Source organism: Aquarana catesbeiana, unplaced genomic scaffold (assembly GCF_042186555.1).
Source record: "Aquarana catesbeiana isolate 2022-GZ unplaced genomic scaffold, ASM4218655v1 unanchor228, whole genome shotgun sequence".
Lineage (NCBI taxonomy): Eukaryota > Metazoa > Chordata > Amphibia > Anura > Ranidae > Aquarana > Aquarana catesbeiana.
The window spans coordinates 2,122,238-2,143,101 of NW_027362655.1; the positions used below are offsets into that span (position 1 = coordinate 2,122,238).

A 20,864-nucleotide genomic window follows, 5' to 3' on the forward strand; every position below is an offset into this window, starting at 1 on the left:
ACCACATCGCACACCACAAATAATGGTAATTGCACTAGCGATTAATATATTTAACATCAAAAAACTACAAATGTACTAATCTAATGGCATAATATATAACAATATAAAAATATATATAAAAAAATTTTGTTTAAAATCATACTGAGAATTAAGTATGTTTCTCGCATCAGTAATACAGCACAATCATCATTGTGGGATCCTATAAAACCCTTAAAGGGACCTGTAACCTTTATTGCTCTGTAATAGGAAACTCACAGATATGTATTTAAATAAAAATATTAAAATATATTTAAATAAAAATATTAAAATAAATATAGAAAAATATTTAAAATAAATATAGAAAATTGATACAAAAAAAATTATATTTTTATATATAAAAATTCTATAACCTAAAAAATATACATCTGGAATACAGTAGATACGATAAAATTACAAATATAAACTAAAGTATTCCTGAAAATGCGTATTGGTCTTGGAATATTACAATTACTATCTAGTAATAACACCTAAAAAATAGCCGCCTCACCAAATGGTAAAAGGGGAAAAGTAAATCTATATGAACCATACCATAAATGTTAATCAGGCGATCATTTAAATATCTAAAAAGTGCTAAGTAATCCAGGAGAGCGTTATATCAAAAAGCAATAAATATGGGGGAGTGCTTTGTGAAAGGCACTATATGAGCTTAATCGCTCCCCGATGTGCAAACATATTATTTTAGTGGCTAGAGTGAATCCAATCAAAATCAAGCGAATCGTCATAATGTATACCCATAAAAAACCTTTTAAGTACTGTAAAATATGAATATCTAGGTGGGATACAAAAAGGTGAAATCAATAATTACTCAAGAAACATCTTAAATCGAACTCCTTATTAAGCCCCCCCGGGGCCATGGAGCCGAGCTGGTGTATCCACCATGATTCACGTTTACTAATTTCTCTTACAAAGTTGGTACCCCTCCAGTGGCGTTTGGGTACCTCTATCCCCCAAAATTTCATCCCAAGCGTGCTTTGATTATGTACACGCTTGAAATATATGTACAGATGGTGCTTGTCAGACCCCTTACGTATATTCCTTACGTGCTCTTCTAAACGGTCTTTCAAAGCCCTAATAGTCCGCCCCACATAGATGTAATTGCATGGGCATTTTAACGCATAAACAACCCCTATCGTGTCGCAGGATATAAAATCTCTAATGGTGTAGGAGTGGTTGTTTCTAGGATTGGTAAACTCCTTTAATCTTCTGTTGTTACCAGGAACCCTAACGCAGCTGTAACATCTCCCACACCCATAAAAACCTTTTAGGTCCCAGAACATTGAGGGTTTCTGGGGGGGTGGTTCAACCACATTATGAACTAACCTATCTCGTAAGTTGGGTGCTCTCTTAAAAATAATCTTGGGTTTCTCTAGGAGTATCTCTTTTAGGTGGACATCTTGTTTCAAAACATTCCAGTACTTCCGAATAATTTTTTGTACTTCATTGTTTTGTAAAGAATAATTCAGAACCATACTAATACCATCATTAACATCTTCTTCCGTAGTCTGAACCCTATCTTTAAGTAAATTATCTCTACTAAGGCCAGCGACTTCCAACTTTTTCTTTATTCAAAAATTCTTTCTGGTACCCCTTGTCTATAAACATATCGGTGAGTATGTTAGACTGGTAATCATAGTCCTCAATCCTCGTGCAGTTCCTCCTCATCCTTGTGAACTGGCCTCTGGGTATATTACTTAGCCAAGGTTTATGGTGACAGGTGGAGGTCGGGATGTAGGAATTTCGATCCGTTGCTTTAAAAAACGTCTTTGTAATCAAGCCATCCCTGGTGTTAAAAATTTCTAAGTCCAGAAAGTGAATACATTCTCTATTTACATCCCAGGTCAAAGAGATGTTCAGATCATTGTTATTCATAGAATCCAATAAAGCTAACAATGCATCCATACTACCCTTCCAAATTATCAACAGATCGTCAATAAACCTTTTGTATAGTAAAATAGCACCGTAATCCTGATTTAAAACACCTTCCTCTTCCCATTTGGCCATATATAAGTTTGCCACGCTGGGGGCGAATTTAGCGCCCATGGCGACTCCCTTGGTCTGTAAGTAAAATGTGTTATCATACCAAAAGAAATTGTGCCGTAAGCAGAAATCTAAGCACCTAAGAATAAATGCAATAAAACCATCATTCGCCAAACTCTCCTTCCTCAGGGCCCATTCAACTGCTTTCAAGGCACCTTCATGATCAATATTGGTTTAAATATTACTCACGCCTTGTCAACATGAATAAAGGAAAGCCGATAACTGGCACTTCCTGGTTACAATGTGATTAGCTTTGATTGGACACAGCTGATCACATGATAAAGACCCTATATAAGAGTCGCGCACACAATCGGCTTATTCTTCTGGATGTCATATAACATCCAGTCAGGATAATGGAACCCCCGCCTTGTCGACATTCTGCTATAGGCTGGGCGGGAAGGAGTTAAATAATTTTAGGCCTGAAGATTATATATATAAAAAAAAATTATATATTTTCTGAAAGCAGACGCCCTGGAGATTTCAAACCTTAAATTTGTGTGCGCCTGTGAAATGGTGACAAACTTCAGTACCCTATATTTTCTGTAGGTGACACTTTAAAAGTCCCCTATAGGTCATCAGTTTAGTGTTATGGAGGAGGTCTGGTGTAGAATTATCGCTCTCCTTCCAGTGTGCGAGACCAATATGTAACGTCTATCACAATCAACGTTTTCAGGTGTAGGCGCCCCAATGTGTGAGTTTATGATTGTACATGTGTATATGTGGGGGTGGGGTCTCAATTTTTTTTTTTTTGAGAGGAGGGGGGTTATGTGCCTGGGTTTACATTTAATTTTGTACAGTTTTTTATTTTTCATCACATAGAGCAGCCGTTTTCAACCAGGGTGCCTTGAGGTTTCTTTAGGGGTGCCTTGGCAAAATGCCTAAAAATTGCCCCAAAATTGTATACAAGCCGGAGGGTGGATGAAGCCTTTTAGTTACAAAAAGCCAAAAGGTTTTCATTGTCACCATTACAACCTTCTAGCTGCAAACCTCCTAAGGACCAATGACATCATGAGTTGATAAGGAAGATGTCAGTTGCCTGAATATCATCCTTGTGTGACCCTCCCCTGTTCCTCTCCATCAGCTTTGGAGTCTCATTAGCTGAGTGATGGAGAAAAACGGGGGGGGGGGGAAACATTGGTATACTAGTCAGTACCAGCTTTCAAAAGTGTATTTGCTTTGGAAGAATACATCACTTCTAACATTGGGTGTCCTACGTGTTGGATGTTGTTTCATTATGTAGAAGTATTATGCCCTGTACACACGATAGGATTTTCCGATGGAAAATTTGTGATAGGACCTTGTTGTCGGAAATTCCGACCGTGTGTGGGCTCCATCACACATTTTCCATTGGAATTTCCGACACACAAAGTTTGAGAGCAGACTATAAAATTTTCCGACAACAAAATCCGATCGGTTGAATTCCGATCGTGTGTACACAAATCCGACACACAAAGTGCCATGCATACTCAGAATAAATTAAGAGACGAAAGCTATTGGCTACTGCCCCGTTTATAGTCCCGACCTACGTGTTTTACGTCACCGCGTTCAGAACGATCAGATTTTCCGACAGCTTTGTGTGACCGTGTGTATGCAAGACAAGTTTGAGCTAACATCCGTCGGAAAAAATCCATGGATTTTGTTGTCGGAAAGGCCAATCAATGTCCAACCGTGTGTACAGGGCATTAGAATAGTTTTTACATTTTAGAATGGGGTGCTTCAAGACTGTCCATAATTTTAAAGGGTGCCTCAAGACTGTCCATAAATTGGGAGGGTATCTTAAGATTGTGCATAATTTTGGAGGGTGCCTCAGCACTGTCCATAATTTTGAAGGGTGCCCCAAGACTGTCCATAATTTTGGAGGGTACCTTGACTAAAAAAAAGGTTGAGAATCACTATCATAGAGGACAAAGTCCCCTATGTGATGATTTTATGGTGACAGGTTCTTTTTAATGAGACATCCAATGTTTCCCCTGTGCTCATAAAGATAGAAGTGCAGCGCTAAAAACACATCTCAAAAATGAACTAAGACCATGTTGTGAGTTTCACACTCAATAATAAAAAATGTGTTGAACCTTGATTAGATGAGTTCACAGTGATAATGCATCAATAATGAAAAGCAAATAAACATGAAATCCATAAGTTATAGAAGCCCAATGCGAAGTGAGTCCAAAAAATTTAAACGAATAGAAGCCAAGTGTTCATAACATCCATTTGACATCAAAAGTAAAAATAACTCTTGAAGAGGGTTTTACAAGTAGATAATCCACCAGCAATTAGATGAAGGCTTACCAGAATGTTTGAACCCAAAAGGGCATACGCCCCATGAGTCAGGCTTGTGGTGGCGTACACCAAAGATGGAGGCTTCGGATCTGGCGACCTTGGACAGATAAATCAGGTAATCCCAAGAGTCCTCAAACGGCTCTCAAAGAGCAGTGACCTCCAAGGTAGCTATTCATGAAGCAAGATGGATAAATTCTCCCATGCATTCATATATATATAGTTGGAGAGGAGAACAAAATGCTACATAGCATGATTCCGGAAAAAATATTGGATATTTATTTGAAGTTAAAAAACTCACATTTAAGAAGATAAACAGCGCTTGTGGTACATGTATAATGGCAGCAGTGGAGCCCGCCCCCCCCTGTGTTCCACTGAATGTAATGCAGAACAAATCACAATGCATTATATTCTTTCCCGGCCTTGATGGCGGAAAAACTGTCAATGGGGGCCCGGAAGTGATGTCATACATGCCGTTTCCGGGTCAGGAACAAGAAGGGGAGGAGAGTGAATGTGTGTCCTCTCTCCTCCCTCCCCTCTACCCATCATCACCCACTGGATATATAGCGGGTGTTTGTCGGGGTCGGGGCACTTTACCGAGGGGGTGTGGAAACATTCGCTCAGCCACCCAAATGCTTCCATCCGACAAGTAAACCTGCTCCTTGCTTGCCAACAGCAGGGCTGAATGAGAAAAAAACCCCATGTGGCCCTCAGAACTGCATATCCCGGGTGTCAGGAGATATGAATTGTACATCCCTGAGTTCATAAGGAGATCAGAGATCCCCAAAGACATGGATGAAGTGTTGTACCGTGTTGGCCATTGATAGCAGGAGAAAAATAAAAATGGAGTCATTACCTTTCATTGGCTGAGTACATTTTGTGGTGTAAGCTTTCACAAACACTTAGAGGTCTATTTAAAAAAAAAAGTTGAACGAATGTGAGCAGCATTCACCCAGCTGTGATGAATATTGGATGTGTTTTTATTTTATACACTGATTTCCTTGGCTCCATCTAGTGGCCATAATGCTGTATTCTGCTATTTTTACTAATGGAGGTATGTCAGGAAAAATACCCCATTATGGCCACTAGATGGAGCTGACAATCATAGGAAATCACTTTGTTACATTATGGCCAGAATATGTAATGGCTGGATGAAGGTTTGTCACACTCATCCCATTCATTTTCTATAAATAGACCCTTTAGTTTCCTTCATCAGACATGGCTTCATACTAATACCTGAGATCATACCATACCTCCCAACTTTTGAACTTCAGAATGAGGGACACTGGAGGAGTAAAAAGACCTGTGGGGTGCTACGTCACAGTAAATTGTGGGCGTGGTCAAGCACCTAGCAGTGGGAGGGTCTTACGTGATGTGTTTAAACAAACCCCATGCTTCCTTGTACCTATAAAATATGCTTTGATCGCTTTGTCTGAGCCTAACTTAAAGAACTTCATTAATATAGTCAGAGACTGCATAGCAGAGGTATGGACATTATACTGAAGATGGTCAGAGACTGCAGACATGATACAAGAGATGGTCAGAAACTGCAGATATCATACAAGAGCTGGTCAGAGACTGCGGACATGATACAAGAGACGTAATAAAGGAGATGGTCAGAGACTACAGACATGCTCCAAAAGACTGTCAGGGACTGCAGACATGGTCAGAGACTGCAGACATGCTCCAACAGACTGTCAGAGACTACAGACATTATACAAGAGACATGATACAGGAGACGGTCAGAGACTGCGGATGTGCTCGAAGAGACTGGCAGAAACTGCAAACATGCTCCAAGAGACTGTCAGAGACAGCAATTAAGCTCCAAGAGACTGTCAGAAACTGCAGACATGCTCCAAGAGACTGTCAGAGACAGCAATTATGCTCCATGAGACTGTCAGAGACTGCAGACATGCTCTAAGAGATGGTCAGTGACAGCAGACATGCTCAAAGAGACTCAGAGACTGCAGACATGATACAAGAGGTGGTCAGAGACTACAGACATGATACAGAAAATGGTTAGAGACTGCAGACATGATACAAGAGGTGGTCAGAGACTGCAGACATGGTACAGAAAATGGTCAGAGACTGCAGACATGATATAGGAGATGGTCAGACTGCAGACATGATACAGAAAACGGTCAGAGACTATGAACATGCTACAGGGGTTGTTAGAGACTAGGGATGAGCCGAACGGACTATTGCGAACAGGCAACAAGGCCATCCAGTGTCCATGCAGGTTCAGCATTCCTGACTACACAGCATTTGGATCAAGCCGTGGTTGAGAATCCATCTGGCACTTTCCATTGAAGCGTTTTTGACTCCTGTAATGGGAGTTACTACATTCTGGTAAGTAGACTATGTGGCCGGTGATGGTGGTGGAAGATTAACCCCTTTGATGATCTCCGAATATTAGGAAGATTTTATCCAGAAGTCATTCAGATGTTGTCTGTTTATTTTAAACATTTTTTTATATTATTATTTTGATTTCTTGACTTTGATTATTAAACACCCATGTGGTGTTTTCACGATTGGACTAGTTGACAGTTATATATGATTTTAGTTATTATCAGTATTTTCACTAGTTTTTTGTGGTAAGAGATTAAAAATTTTTGCACTTGCACTTTATAGAGAGTGCGGTTTCAATAAAAGTGAAATATTCCTTTAAATTTCGTACCTGGGGGTGTTTATAGTATGCCTGAAAAGTGGCGCATTTTTCCGGTGTTTAGAAGGCCTTGCACAAAATGACATTTCTAACGGAAAAAAGTAATCTAAAACTACTCGCGGCTATAATGAATTGTCGGCCGCGGCAATACAGATAAAAGTCATTGAAAAAAACGGCATGGGGGTTCCCCCAAAAATCCATACCAGGCCCTTTGGGTCTGGTATGAATATTAAGGGGAACCCCAAACCAGAATTTAAAAAAATTGCGTGGGGTCCCCCCAAATTTCATACCAGTCCCTTTGGGTCTGGTATGGCTATTAAGGGGAACCCTGCGCCAATTTAAAAAAAAAAATGGCGTAGGGGTCCCCCTCAAAATCCATATTAGACCTGAATGGTCTGGTATGGATTTTAAGGGGAACCCCGCGCCAAAATTAAACAAAAAATGACGTGGGATCCCCCCAAAAATCCATACCAGACCCTTATCTAAGCACGCAACCTGGCAGGCCACAGGAAAACCATACCAGGCCACATGCCCTCAACATGGGGAGGGTGCTTTGGGGTAGCCCCCCAAAGCACCTTGTCCCCATGTTGATGGGGACAAGGGCCTCATCCCCACAACCCTTGCCCGGTGGTTGTGGGGGTCTGCGGGCGGGGGGCTTATCGGAATCTGGAAGCCCCCTTTAACAAGTGGACTTCCAGATCCCGCCCCCCCTGTTTGAAATGGTAACGGGTACATTGTACCCCTACCATTTCACAAAAAAAGTGTCAAAATGTTAAAAAACCACAAGACACATCTTGGGACAAGTCCTTTATTAAAAAAATAAAAATATCCCACGAAGTCCATTTATCTTCTTCTCTCGCTCCGCCCCCTCTGGCACCACGGGGAAGCCATTGGGAAGTCCCCGTGCGTCAGAGGGGGGTGGGGTCACCCGGGCACGTCACCATGTGGCCCCACCCTCAGTTATAAAAGAACTGTCACCTGAGAGAATGGTCATTACGGCAGGTGCCTCCCATTGAGGCGGATCGGTGGCGGTGTGCGGAGATTTTTTTTTCGGTCCGTCGGTGGAGCGAGAGAAGAAGATGAATGGACTTTGTGGGACATTTTTATTTTTTTATTTTTTAATAAAGGACTTGTCCCAAGAAGTGTCTTGTGTTTTTTTTTAACAATTTGACACTTTTTTTGTGAAATGGCAGGGGTACATTTGTACCCATTACCATTTCAAACAGGGGGGCCGGGATCTGGGGGTCCCCTTGTTAAAGGGGGCTTCCAGATTCCAATAAGCCCCCGGCCCACAGCCCCCACAACCACAGGGCAAGGGTTGTGGGGATGAGGCCCTTATCCCCATCAACATGGGGACAAGGTGCTTTGGGGGGCTACCCCAAAGCACCCTCCCCATGTTGAGGGCATGTGGCCTGGTATGATTCAGGTGGGGGGGTGCTCTCTTGTGCCTCCTTCTTTTCCTGTGGCCTGCCAGGTTGTGTGCTCAGATAAGGGTCTGGTATGGATTTTGGGGGGACCCCCAAGCCATTTTTTAAAAAATTTTGGCATGGGGTTCCCCTTAAAATCCATACCAGACCTGAAGAGTTTGGTATGGATTTTGAGGGGGACCCCTGCGCCCTTTTTTTTTAAATTTTGGTTTGGGGTTCCCCTTAATATTCATACCAGACCCAAAGGGCCTGCTATGGATTTTTGGGGGGACCCTCATGCCATTTTTTTCAATGACTTTTATCTGTATTGCCGAGACCCGACAATTCATTATAGCCGCGAGTAGTTTAAAATGACTTTTTTTCCTTTAGAAATGTCATTTTGTGCAGGGACTGTTCTAAACATGGGAAAACTGCGCCACTTTACAGGCATACTATAGACACCCCAAGGTACGAAATTTAAAGGAATATTTCACTTTTATTGTTTCACTTTAAGCATTATTAAAATCACTGCTCCTGAAAAAACGGACGTTTTTAAAACTTTTGTTTGCATTGATACATGTCCCCTGGGGCAGGACCCGGGTCTCCAAACACTTTTTATGACAATACCAAGCATATAAGCCTTTAACCACCTGACATCCGGCCGTAGCCGAATGACGGCTTCAGCGCGGATGTCAATTCCCGGGAGGACGTCATATGACGGCCTCCCCTTTCCTCGCTCCCCGTGCGCGCTCACGAGCGCGCAACGGGGAAATTCTGTGTTGGCCGTGTCCCTTGGACACAGCCAATCACAGATCGCTGTAAACGGCCAATCACAGCGGCCGTTTACAGCGCGATCGCTGCCTCCAATGAGAGATGATCTACAATGTAAACAATTGAGATCATCTCTCATTGCCGGTTCTCTCTCCTCACACAGAGACAGCGTGTGAGGAGAGAGAGAAACTGTCAGCGATCTGTGAGTCTGTATTAACATTTACTGTGCCTACAGTGCCCACAGTGCCCATCAATACAGTGCCCATCAACACAGTGCCCCATCAATACAGTGCCCCATCAATACAGTGCCCCATCAGTACAGTGCAGCATCAGTACAGTGCCAATCGGTGTCCACCTGTGCCAAATCGGTGCCCACCTGTGCCAATCGGTGCCCACCTGTGCCAATCGGTGCCCACCTGTGCCAATCGGTGCCCACCTGTGCCAATCGGTGTCCACCTGTCTGCCCAGCGGTGATTAGTGTCCAGCTGCACATCTGCACAATCAGTGACCACCTGTGTCACCTCATCAGTGCCCACCTGTGCCACCTCATCAGTGCCCACCTGTGCCACCTCATCAGTGCCCACCTGTGCCACCTCAGTGCCCACCTGTGCCAATCAGTGCACATCTGTGCTGCCTCAGTGCACATCTGTGCTGCCTCAGTGCACATCTGTGCCGCCTCATCAGTGCCCATCTGTGCCGCTCCATCTGTGCCGCTCCATCTGTGCCGCCCCATCTGTGCCGCCCCATCTGTGCCGTCCCATCAGTGCCCAGCTGTGCCACCTCATAAGTGCACATCTGTGCAATCTCAGTGCACATCTGTTCCACCTCGTCAGTGCCCACCTGTGCCGCCTCATCAGTGCCCACCTGTGCCGCCTCATCAGTGCCCACCTGTGCCGCCTCATCAGTGCCCACCTGTGCCACCTCATCAGTGCACATCTGCACATCTGTTCCACCTCATAAGTGCACATCTGTGCAATCTCAGTGCACATCTGTTCCACCTCGTCAGTGCCCACCTGTGCCGCCTCATCAGTGCCCACCTGTGCCGCCTCATCAGTGCCCACCTGTGCCGCCTCATCAGTGCCCACCTGTGCCGCCTCATCAGTGCCCACCTGTGCCACCTCATCAGTGCACATCTGCACATCTGTCCACCTCATTAGTGCACATCTGTTCCACCTCATCAGTGCACATCTGTTCCACCTCATCAGTGCCCCTCTGTGCCACCTCAGTGCCCATCTGTGCTCATCAGTGCCGCCTCATCAGTGCAGGCTTAGCAACCATGGCCAAAAGAAGCTTTTCCGCCGAGGAGGCGTACCAAATACTGTCCCAGGCCGACGAGAGCAACGGGGAGCTCTCTTTTTCAGATTCCCTTTCTGATTCCGAGTCGGACATAACTTATGAGCCAGTCCTCAGTAGTGAAACACTGAGTGACTCAGAGGAGGAAGAGATTCGGCCCGCCAAACGAAGGCGTTCTGGTGGGGAGGCAGTGGCATCTACTAGCACGGCAGTCCCGTCCACCAGCACGGCAGTCCCGTCCACCAGCACGGCAGTCCCGTCCACCAGCACGGCAGTCCCGTCCACCAGCACGGCAGTCCCGTCCATCAGCACGGCAGTCCCGTCCATCAGCATGGCAGTCCCGTCCACCAGCACGGCAGTCCCGTCCACCAGCACCGCAGTGCCTCGGCAAGAAAGGCCAAGGACCCAAGCCAGCCTTCCCTATGCCCTGCAGAACCCCTTGTGGCTTCCTCCTAATTCAGGAGAAGCCAACATTCCCCCTTTCACTGCCCAGCCAGGAGTCCAGGTGAACACGGAGAATTTTTCCCCAATAGATTTTTTTAATTTATTTTTTACCGAGGACATGCTGTCAAGTATTGTGGCCCAGTGCAACCTTTATGCACATCAATTCATTGCAAATAATCCAACATCCTACTATGCCCGTCCCTACGAATGGAGAGACCTAACGGTGGTGGAGTTGAAGGTTTTTTTAGGGCTCACATTTAACATGGGACTCACGAAAAAAAACACTTTGCTGTCCTATTGGTCAACCCGCCCCCTCCAACACCTGCCAATATACTCCAAGGTGATGCCCAGAAACAGATACCTCATGATATTGAGGTTTCTTCATTTCAACGACAATACCCAGTGCCCTCCCCGAAATGACCCAAACTATGATAGACTTTTCAAAATTCGGCCACTTTTAAATTATTTTTCTGCACTATTCCCCTTGCTGTTTACCCCAGACAAAAACATATGTGTGGATGAGTCCCTTCTTAAGTTTAGTGGCAGGCTTAAGATGAAGCAATATATTCCCAGTAAAAGGGCACGCTATGGGGTGAAGGTATACAAATTATGTGACCGAGTCACAGGTTACTTGTATGCCTTCAAAGTGTACGAAGGGAAGGACACCCAGCTGCAACCCCCTAATTGCCCAGACTACTTGGGATCAAGCGGGAAAATTGTTTGGGATCTCACATACCCCCTACTGGAGAAAGGCTACCACCTGTACGTAGATAACTTCTACACATCTCTGCCCCTTTTCCACAACCTGCATCGGATGAAGACGCCTGCATGTGGTACCATCAAAAAGAACCGGAAGGGCTTTCCTCAAAGTCTGGTCAATAAAAAATTGAGAAAAGGAGAAACGGCGAGTCTACGAAACAACGAGATTTTGGCAGTGAAGTGGAGAGACAAAAGAGATGTATACATGTTGTCTTCAATCCACGATGATACCTTCATGGAAGTCCCCAGAAGAAATGGCCCCATACAGAAACCTAAATGTGTCTTTGACTATAATTTGTTTATGGGGGGAGTCGACTTGAATGACCAGATGCTGGAACCGTACCTTGCCACAAGACGGACATACCATTGGTATAAGAAAGTCGCAATTTATTTTTTTAATTTGGCCATCTACAATTCTTATGTCATTTATCGAAACTCCACCCAAAACCCCAAACGCTTCCTTGGCTACCAGGAAGACGTTTTCACTGCCCTTACATTCCCGAACGGCCCCCCAGAAAATATCCGATCTGATGTTCTAAGTCGACTCTCCGAACGCCACTTCCCAGATAAGATCCCTCCCAAACCAACAGGCCAACGACGGCAAAAAAAATGTAAAGTGTGTACCAGAGCTGGATTCAGAGAGATCTTATTATTGTGCACAATGTCCTTCTGAACCAGGCCTCTGCGTAGGTGAATGTTTTCGTCGTTACCATACTTTAGTAAATTATTAGTAAAGTATGGTAAACGTAAGCCTCCGTTCCTGCAATTTACCCTCACACCCCTTATGCCACTGCCTCCTCTGTAACTGACCCTGGCTTGTTATTTGACCACGCTTTTGCCTAACGATTCTGCACATACCTCTGCCTGATCTGGAACTGACCCTGGACTGTTATTCGACCATGCTTCTGCCCAACGATTCTGCACATACCTCTGCCTGATCTGGAACTGACCCTGGACTGTTATTCGACCATGCTTCTGCCCAACGATTCTGTACATACCTCTGCCTGATCTGGAACTGACCTTGGACTGTTTGACCATGATATTTGCCTGCCTCTTGGACTGATCTTGTACCCTGCAACTGGACTAGTGGGATTCAACACAGGGGTCTCACATATGTGAGGGGCTCCAGAATTGTTTTTCTGGATGAAGAAAACAATTTATTTTGTTTTCTCAATCCTAGATTAGGGTCTGGAGACTCGGAGGCTTCAAAGAGATTTGGGTGGGAGAAGCCTCTACCCCTGTCCCCATTCTGTCCTGAACGAGGCCCTACTTCTGCCTGTAGGACTTACTGCCGTCACGCCTCTGCCTGTTGCACTGACCACACCACATGGACCTGCCTACTACCAGGACCAATATTTTTGGCACTGCGGACAATATCTCTGCCTGCACTGACCCTGGACTTTATATGGACAGTAACCCTGCCTGCTGCCTGGACAATTGTGTTCGCCGCTGCTGACCAAGTCCCTGCCTGCTGCCTGGACCAGTGCTTTCCTCCTGCGTACAACTGCGCTACTACAACCACAGGTAATCTTTTTTGTTTACGCTTTGCTCAGCATAATGTATTTTGGGGTGTAATTCTTGGTATGTGCATGCTATGTGTCCCTGGAACACCTGACGGTGTTCCTTGCATGTTTGGCCTCTGTATGTGGCCAGGCAGTGAAAAAGTCCCACACATGTGGTATCGTAATACTCAGGAGGAGTAGCAGAATGTATTTTGGGGTGTCATTTTTGCTATCTAAATGCTATGTGTTGGAAATATCTTATAAACGGACAACTTTGTGTAAAAAAAAATGTGTTTTCATTTTTTTCCACATTTTCCAAAAACTTCTGGAAAAAAATAAACCATTCAAAAGACTCATTATGCCGCATAGATTATACGTTGGGGTGTTAGCTTTCCAAAATGGGGTCATTTTGTGGGTGTTTCCATTGTCCTGGTGCTCCAGGGCCTTCAAAGGTGTAACAGGTGGTTGAGAAATGTGATGTGTAATTTATGCTCCTAGAACACCTGATGGTGCTCCATGCATGTTGGGCCTCTGTATGTGGCCAGGCAGTGAAAAAGTCCCACACATGTGGTATCGTAATACTCAGGAGGAGTAGCAGAATGTATTTTGGGGTGTCATTTTTGCTATCTAAATGCTATGTGTTGGAAATATCTTATAAACGGACAACTTTGTGTAAAAAAAAATGTGTTTTCATTTTTTTCCACATTTTCCAAAAACTTCTGGAAAAAAATAAACCATTCAAAAGACTCATTATGCCTCATAGATTATACGTTGGGGTGTTAGCTTTCCAAAATGGGGTCATTTTGTGGGTGTTTCCATTGTCCTGGTGCTCCAGGGCCTTCAAAAGTGTAATAGGTGGTTGAGAAATGTGATGTGTAATTTATGCTCCTAGAACACCTGATGGTGCTCCATGCATGTTGGGCCTCTGTATGTGGCCAGGCAGTGAAAAAGTCCCACACATGTGGTATCGTAATACTCAGGAGGAGTAGCAGAATGTATTTTGGGGTGTCATTTTTGCTATCTAAATGCCATGTGTTGGAAATATCTTATAAACGGACAACTTTGTGTAAAAAAAAATGTGTTTTCATTTTTTTCCACATTTTCCAAAAACTTCTGGAAAAAAATAAACCATTCAAAAGACTCATTATGCCACATAGATTATACGTTGGGGTGTTAGCTTTCCAAAATGGGGTCATTTTGTGGGTGTTTCCATTGTCCTGGTGCTCCAGGGCCTTCAAAAGTGTAATAGGTGGTTGAGAAATGTGATGTGTAATTTATGCTCCTAGAACACCTGATGGTGCTCCATGCATGTTGGGCCTCTGTATGTGGCCAGGCAGTGAAAAAGTCCCTCACATTTGGTATTGTAATACTCAGGAGGAGTAGCAGAATGTATTTTGGGGTGTCATTTGTGGTATACACATGCCATGTGAGAGAAATAAGCTATTACAATGACAATTTTGTGGGGAAAAAAAAAAAAAAAAAAAAATCTCAATTTTGCAAAGAATTGTGGGAAAAAAATACAACTTCAAATAACTCACCATGCCTCTAACTAAATACATTGAAATGTCTACTTTCCAAAAAGGGGTTATTTGGGGGGCATTTGTACTTTCCTGGCTTGTTAGGGTCTCAGGAAATGAGATAGGCCTCAGTACATCAGATGTGATAATTTTTTTATGATTTGCACCATAGCTTGTAGACTCTAAAACTTTCACACAGACCAAATAATTTCCACAAATTTTTGGTTATTTTTACCAAAGATATGTAGCAGTATAAATTGTGGCCAAAATTTATGAAGAAAAATTACGAATTTGCAAAATTTTATCACAGAAATTAGAAAAAATGTGTTTTTTTTCAAAATTTTCGGTCTTTTTTCATTTATAGCGCAAAAAATAAAAAACCCAGAGGTGATCAAATACCACCAAAATAAAGCTCTATTTGTATGAAGAAAAGGACAAAAAAATCATTTGGGTACAGTGTTGCATGACTGAGTAATTGTCATTCAAAGTGTGAGAGCACTGAAAGCTGAAAATTGGTCTGGATAGGAGGGGGGTTTAAGTGCCTAGTAAGCAAGTGGTTAAAATTAGCGCTTTTGATTTCTTCCATAGACTTTTAAAGGGTGTTCCGCAGCTTTCGAATTTGCCGCGAACACCCCAAATTGTTTGCTATTTCTCGAACGCCTGATGATCGAGTCGTACCTACGTTCGACTCCTCTTGCGGAGCTGGGTCTGTGTGTGTACGGCAGTGATGTAACAAGGTCCCGCCCCCCTAGATCAACTCGTGTGATAGTGTTCTATGGAACACTGATTGAATTAGTGTTCCGCCTATCACACAAGTCGGTCTAGGGGGGCGGGACCTTGTTACATCACATACAGCGGGAGATGGCCGATGTGTGTTCAATCCAGGAAATGGTGAAGCTGCAATCATGGGCACAGAGAGGCTCCAGTGGTCGACACACAGAGGCTGCAATTTGTGGGCACAGAGGCTGCAATTTGTGGGCACAGACGCTGCAATTGGTGGGCAGAGAGGCTGCAATTTGTGGGCACAGAGAGGCTGCAATTGGTGGGCACAGAGAGGCTGCAATTGGTGGGAACAGGGAGGTTGCATTCATGGGCACGGTGAGGCTGCAATGATGGGCACAATGAGGCTGCAATGGTGGGCACAGCGAGGCTGCATTGGTGGGTACAGCGAGGCTGCATTGGTGGGTACAGCGAGGCTGCATTCACAGGCACCGTAAAGCTGCATTTGATGGGCACATTGAGGCTGCAATGATGGGCACTGTAAAGCTGCATTTGATGGGCACAGTGAGGCTGCAATGATGGGCACCGTAGGGCTGCATTGGTAGGCACAGTGAGGCTGCATTGGTGGACACAGTGAGGCTGCATTCACTGGCACAGAGAGGCTGCATTGATCTCTTGTATCATGTCTGCAGTCTCTGGCCATCTCTTGTACCATGTCTGCAGTCTCTGACCATCTTTAGCATGATGTCCTCAGTCTCTAACCATCTCCTGTACCATGCCCGCAGCCTCTGACACCTCCTGTATCATGTCTGCAGCCTCTGACCATCTCTTATATCATGTCCGCAACCTCTGACCATCTCTTGTATCATGTCCTCAGTCTCTAAACATCTCTTGTATCATGTCCTCAGTCTCCAACCATCTCTTGTATCATGTCCTCAGTCTCTAAACATCTCTTATATCATGTATTCAGTCTCTAACCATCTCTTGTACCATGTCTGAAACCTCTGGCCATCTCTTGTCTTATATCATGTCTGCAGTCTCTGAGGGGGAGTCTGGAGAGTCAAGAGTGGGAGTGCCCCCGGGATGGGGATCATGGGAGAAGTCAGACGTGTGTGGACTGTGGAGAGAAGACTATAGCATAAAACCAGAGCCACCAACCTGGTGCCGTCTAACTGAGCCCTTCACAGTGTACTTGAGAGGAGGTCAGTGACAGCGCCGCCAGGCAAGTCTAAGGGGGAGTCACTGATGTAAGGGTGGAGTGAATACAATAATATAAGGGGGCACTGATATAAAGGTTTCCCCTTATATCAGTAACCCACCCCCTTACCTTTGTGTATTCTTTCTGCAGAAGGTGGTCTCTGGAAACCAGAGTCCCCCCCCCCTACCACGACCCCAGAGTTCCTGGGGTGCCCCTTGATGATTGACCAACTTTACCACTTTTAACTGAAATTTGCTTATATATATATATATATATATATATATATATATATATATATATATATATATATATATACCAGTATATAATACACTCTTCAAACGTGCTTTAAAATGCATGTTTTTCCCTTTTATGAACAAGGAAATACGTTATGATGTTGGGCTGGTATGACATTTTTTCAGGGCTGGCTTTTATTCCCAGTCTGGCCTTGACTACAGATCCCAGCATGGACCCCTGAGAATAAAGGGTGTGACCCCATAGATTTCACATGCTAATGCAGGGACCTGTAGTTCACTGATTGGGGGAGGTCACATCTTCAGTTTTGAGGGGTTCATGGTGGAACCTGTAGTCCTTAACTTTTGGGGGGGGTCACATCCCAGCATGAACCCTGCCCTGATATCTAAGGATGTGTCCTCCTTCCATCCCTCCTAGGGTGTAATCTCATCTGTCAGTGTCCTCTCCTCTTCTGCTGGACCCCTTATCTGCTGTCCTCCTATCAGTGCTAGCTCCAGGCTGACACACACTCTGAGCTCCTGTGAAGTGCTGACAGTTCAGCACAGAAAGGCTGGCTGCTGGGGGGGAGCTGACTGAGGATTTTAACCCCGATCTGTCCATGGTGAGTGCTTTGGATTCACTTGCCTTTCTACAAAACTCATCTCTCCTTCGTGTACTGCTGCATGTTGCTGGCTGAATGATGCAGGGAGGAGGTGGGTGGAGCTAATCAGTAGGCGTGGAGGAGGAAGTTAAATCTTCCCCACTGTGAATGCTGGGGCTCTGTCTCTCTCCTCCTCGTGATGTCACTGGTTGCTAGATGCGAGGCGGGCGGCAGCTAGCAACCATTTGGGCACTGAGCCAGCGGCTTATGTAAAAGGCGTTTCACCAGCCAGGGTTCCACCACAGGCTGTCAGGGAGTGGCAGCAGCGATGTGAGGGATATTTTAGAGGGCACCATATCGGTCCAGGGCCAGGGGGCAATTCCGGGATACTATATTGTCCCAGAATGAGGGTGCCCGGGACCCTGGAGCTGCCAATTGCGGGAATGTCCCGCCGAATCAGGGAGTTATGATCATGCTCATACACTTAAAATTGCCAAAACATCACACAGACCTCCTCGAGGTATACTGTATATACAAGGCATATCTCGCTCCATTCCTTGTTTTAATTCAGACTTGATTAAGAGAGAAGCTTTTTTGTGGATATGGTGATATATGGGGCTCGTCCCTCAGTGGTTATTTGTGTCCACATGGATAAGTTGTACCCGTATTACATATCTGAGAGATCATTTCATAGGGCAGGAGACAGATAGCCCATATCTTCAGTAAGACATTATTTACTGGCATATTTTCTCTTTTTCTGTTCATCTCATTTTTATATGTGGCCAATAGATGGGAGGAGAGACAGATATACCCCCATCTCTTGATACCAGGTGGTGTTGGTGAGTAGACCTTGAATTTACATATCCTCTATACAGCCTGGAGCCTTATATTGAATGTAGGAGGAGATTATAACCCTCATATTGTCTATATGTATATATCAAGAGAAGTTTCACTATTTAAAATTAGTAGATGTTAACCACTTCAATACCGGGCATACCCCCCCTCCCCCCCCCTCCTGCCCAGACCAGTTTTCAGCTTTCAGCGCTGTCAAAATTTAAATGACAATTTTGCGGTCACGCAACACCACCCAAACACAATTTCTATCATTTTGTTCTCACAAATAGAGCTTTCTTTTGATGGTATTTGATCACCACTGGGATTTTTTTTTTTTTTTTGCTAAACGAATAAAAAAAGACTGAAAATTTAGAAAAGTTTTTCTTTGTTTCTGTTATAAAATTTTGTAAATAAGTACGTTTTCTCCTTCACTGATGGGCGCTGATAATGCTGCACTGACGGGCACTAATAAGGTCGCAATGATTATGAGGCACTAATATGCAACACTGATAGGCGTTACTTTTAAGCAGCATTGATGGGGCCCTCATAGGCAGCACTGATGGGCACTCTTAGGCAGCACTGATGAGGAGGCACTGGCAGGCATTACTGCTGGGCACTGATTGGCACCCCTAATGGGCACTGATTGGCACCTCTAATGGTCATACCTGGTGGTCCTGGGTGGCATACCTGGTGGCCCTGGTTGTGCATCCCTGGTGGTCCTGGGTGGCATCCCTGGTGGTCCTGGGCATCCTCGGGGGGGGGGGCTGCGCTGATAATAAATCAGTGCAGACCCCCCTGTCAGGAGAGCAGCCAATTGGCTCTCCTCTACTTGCATCTGTCAACGCGAGTGGAGGAACAGCCGATAAATGCCTCTTCCTGTTTACACTGTGATCAGCTGTGATTGGACACAGCTGATCATGTGGTAAAGAGCCTCCGTCAGGCACGCAATAGCGGCTGATCCTGCTGGACGTCATATGACATCCAGTCAGGATAACTTAACCACTTTGCTCACGTCATTCTGTTTTATGGCAGGTGGGAAGTGGTTAATATTGCCATATAGAGATAAAAGTTAATTTACATATAATGGCATTGACCTCATCCTATAGGTATACCTGATATGGTCATTTACATACCTTTTATGATTTACAATAAAGGTTACGTTTTAGTTAAGTGGCCTTTTGGTCTGCAGGGAAGAGCACCCTCATCCAGTTCTAGACCATTATTATTTACAGAAATTGTTCATTGCTCAATAAACCTCTAGAAACCTTTGGAGGAACCCTGGCTGAGAAAGCCTGGACTAGGCAGTAATATATTTCTATCCCCCTTGTTGGGAGTGGAGATGACCCATCTATAAGGATATACAGTACATACACACACAGCACACGGCCGTGTTCACACTACGAGACGGTTCTCGGGGCTGCAGTTCCTCTGAGCTCCACAAGGTGGTGATTTTCACTTTTACATAGGAAGTCTCTATGGAAGATGGGACGTGAGTTCAGGAACCAACAGGAAATGATGTCAGGTACAGACAGGAAGTTCCTGGTGAGGGTTCAGTCAGGAGGAAGTAGAGAGGAGACATTGCTGGAAGTGGAGCAGAGAAGGTAATAAGATCTTATTTTCTATTTACACCCAGTAACCCCCCCGTCATGTCCGTCCTCTTCCTCCATAGTCACTGTGATGTCTTTTATCTCCAGCAGATGATGATACACACATATATAGTGTGGAAACCTAGATTAACCCCTTCAGGGTCAGAAAAATCCCCCACTTTCCTGGCCGGAACATTCTCTTCATTACTGAGATGTGTCACCTTTCACACCAATCACCTTCTCTCGTCATCAGTCTATAATAACGGTTATATAACTTTTATGGTGGGGATGGGGGTTTATTTAGTAAAAAAACAAATGTCTCCATAATGATCCCAGTCTCAGATATTCAACCTAAAATGTGATCAGCAAAGTCTCCGGAGTACATGGAGATCACAGGAATATAATAATAATATGATGTGACCTGGCAAAGCCCAAAGGCAACGTTCATCTTTTATTTAGGTGATGTGTGACGCACCCGGGAGAAATGACTCTGTGTGTACAGATACCTCACAGAGCGCCCCTAACAGCTCCTCCTCTCAATGTCCCTCCAATCCAAGTCAGAGAATCCTATGACATCACACTGGCCTCACAGCTCCTCCTCTCAATGTCCCTCTCACAAGCAAAGCAAGATTGTTGGTCCCAGAATTCCTTGCAACAAGCTTTTAACCTACAGATTGGGGGGTGGCTGTCTGGGTAAATTATATCCCAGTGGGGTTTTGATAAAAATGGAGACCTGATTGGTGAGGTGAGGAGGATTCTGGGAATGTCATTTGATTTTACTATTTGTGTTCAGATCTAGAGTTTCCCTCCTGTGAAGTCTGGAGATTATATGACCATAACATAGCCTCCACCTCCCTCCCTGATAGAATAGAGAATTACAAAGAAGATTCTAGAAGTCACCAGAGAGATCATGGAGGAGAGGTGAGCGGTGCTGGGAATTCTGGGACATTATCCAGTAACAGACAAGGGATGTGTCTGGATGGT

At 44.5% G+C, this 20,864-nt stretch overlaps 3 protein-coding genes across 4 annotated transcripts in view; 2 read left to right on the forward strand and 1 right to left on the reverse strand.

Moving 5' to 3' along the window:
- Positions 1–20,864, reverse strand: part of LOC141121652 (uncharacterized) — a 447,439-nt gene that overhangs the window by 291,284 nt on the left and 135,291 nt on the right. The window lies entirely within an intron of this gene.
- LOC141121729 (uncharacterized) overlaps positions 1–20,864 on the forward strand; it is a 373,994-nt gene that overhangs the window by 176,956 nt on the left and 176,174 nt on the right. The gene's annotated exons all lie outside the window — the stretch shown is intronic.
- Positions 19,819–20,864, forward strand: part of LOC141121644 (uncharacterized) — a 71,807-nt gene continuing 70,761 nt past the window's right edge. Inside the window, exons 1-2 of one of the 2 annotated variants that reach the window (XM_073611313.1) lie at positions 19,819–19,895; positions 20,674–20,801. The gene's annotated coding sequence lies outside the window, so the exon portion shown is untranslated. The remainder of the gene's footprint in view (positions 19,896–20,673; positions 20,802–20,864) is intronic. The other variant, XM_073611312.1, reaches the window with a different exon arrangement.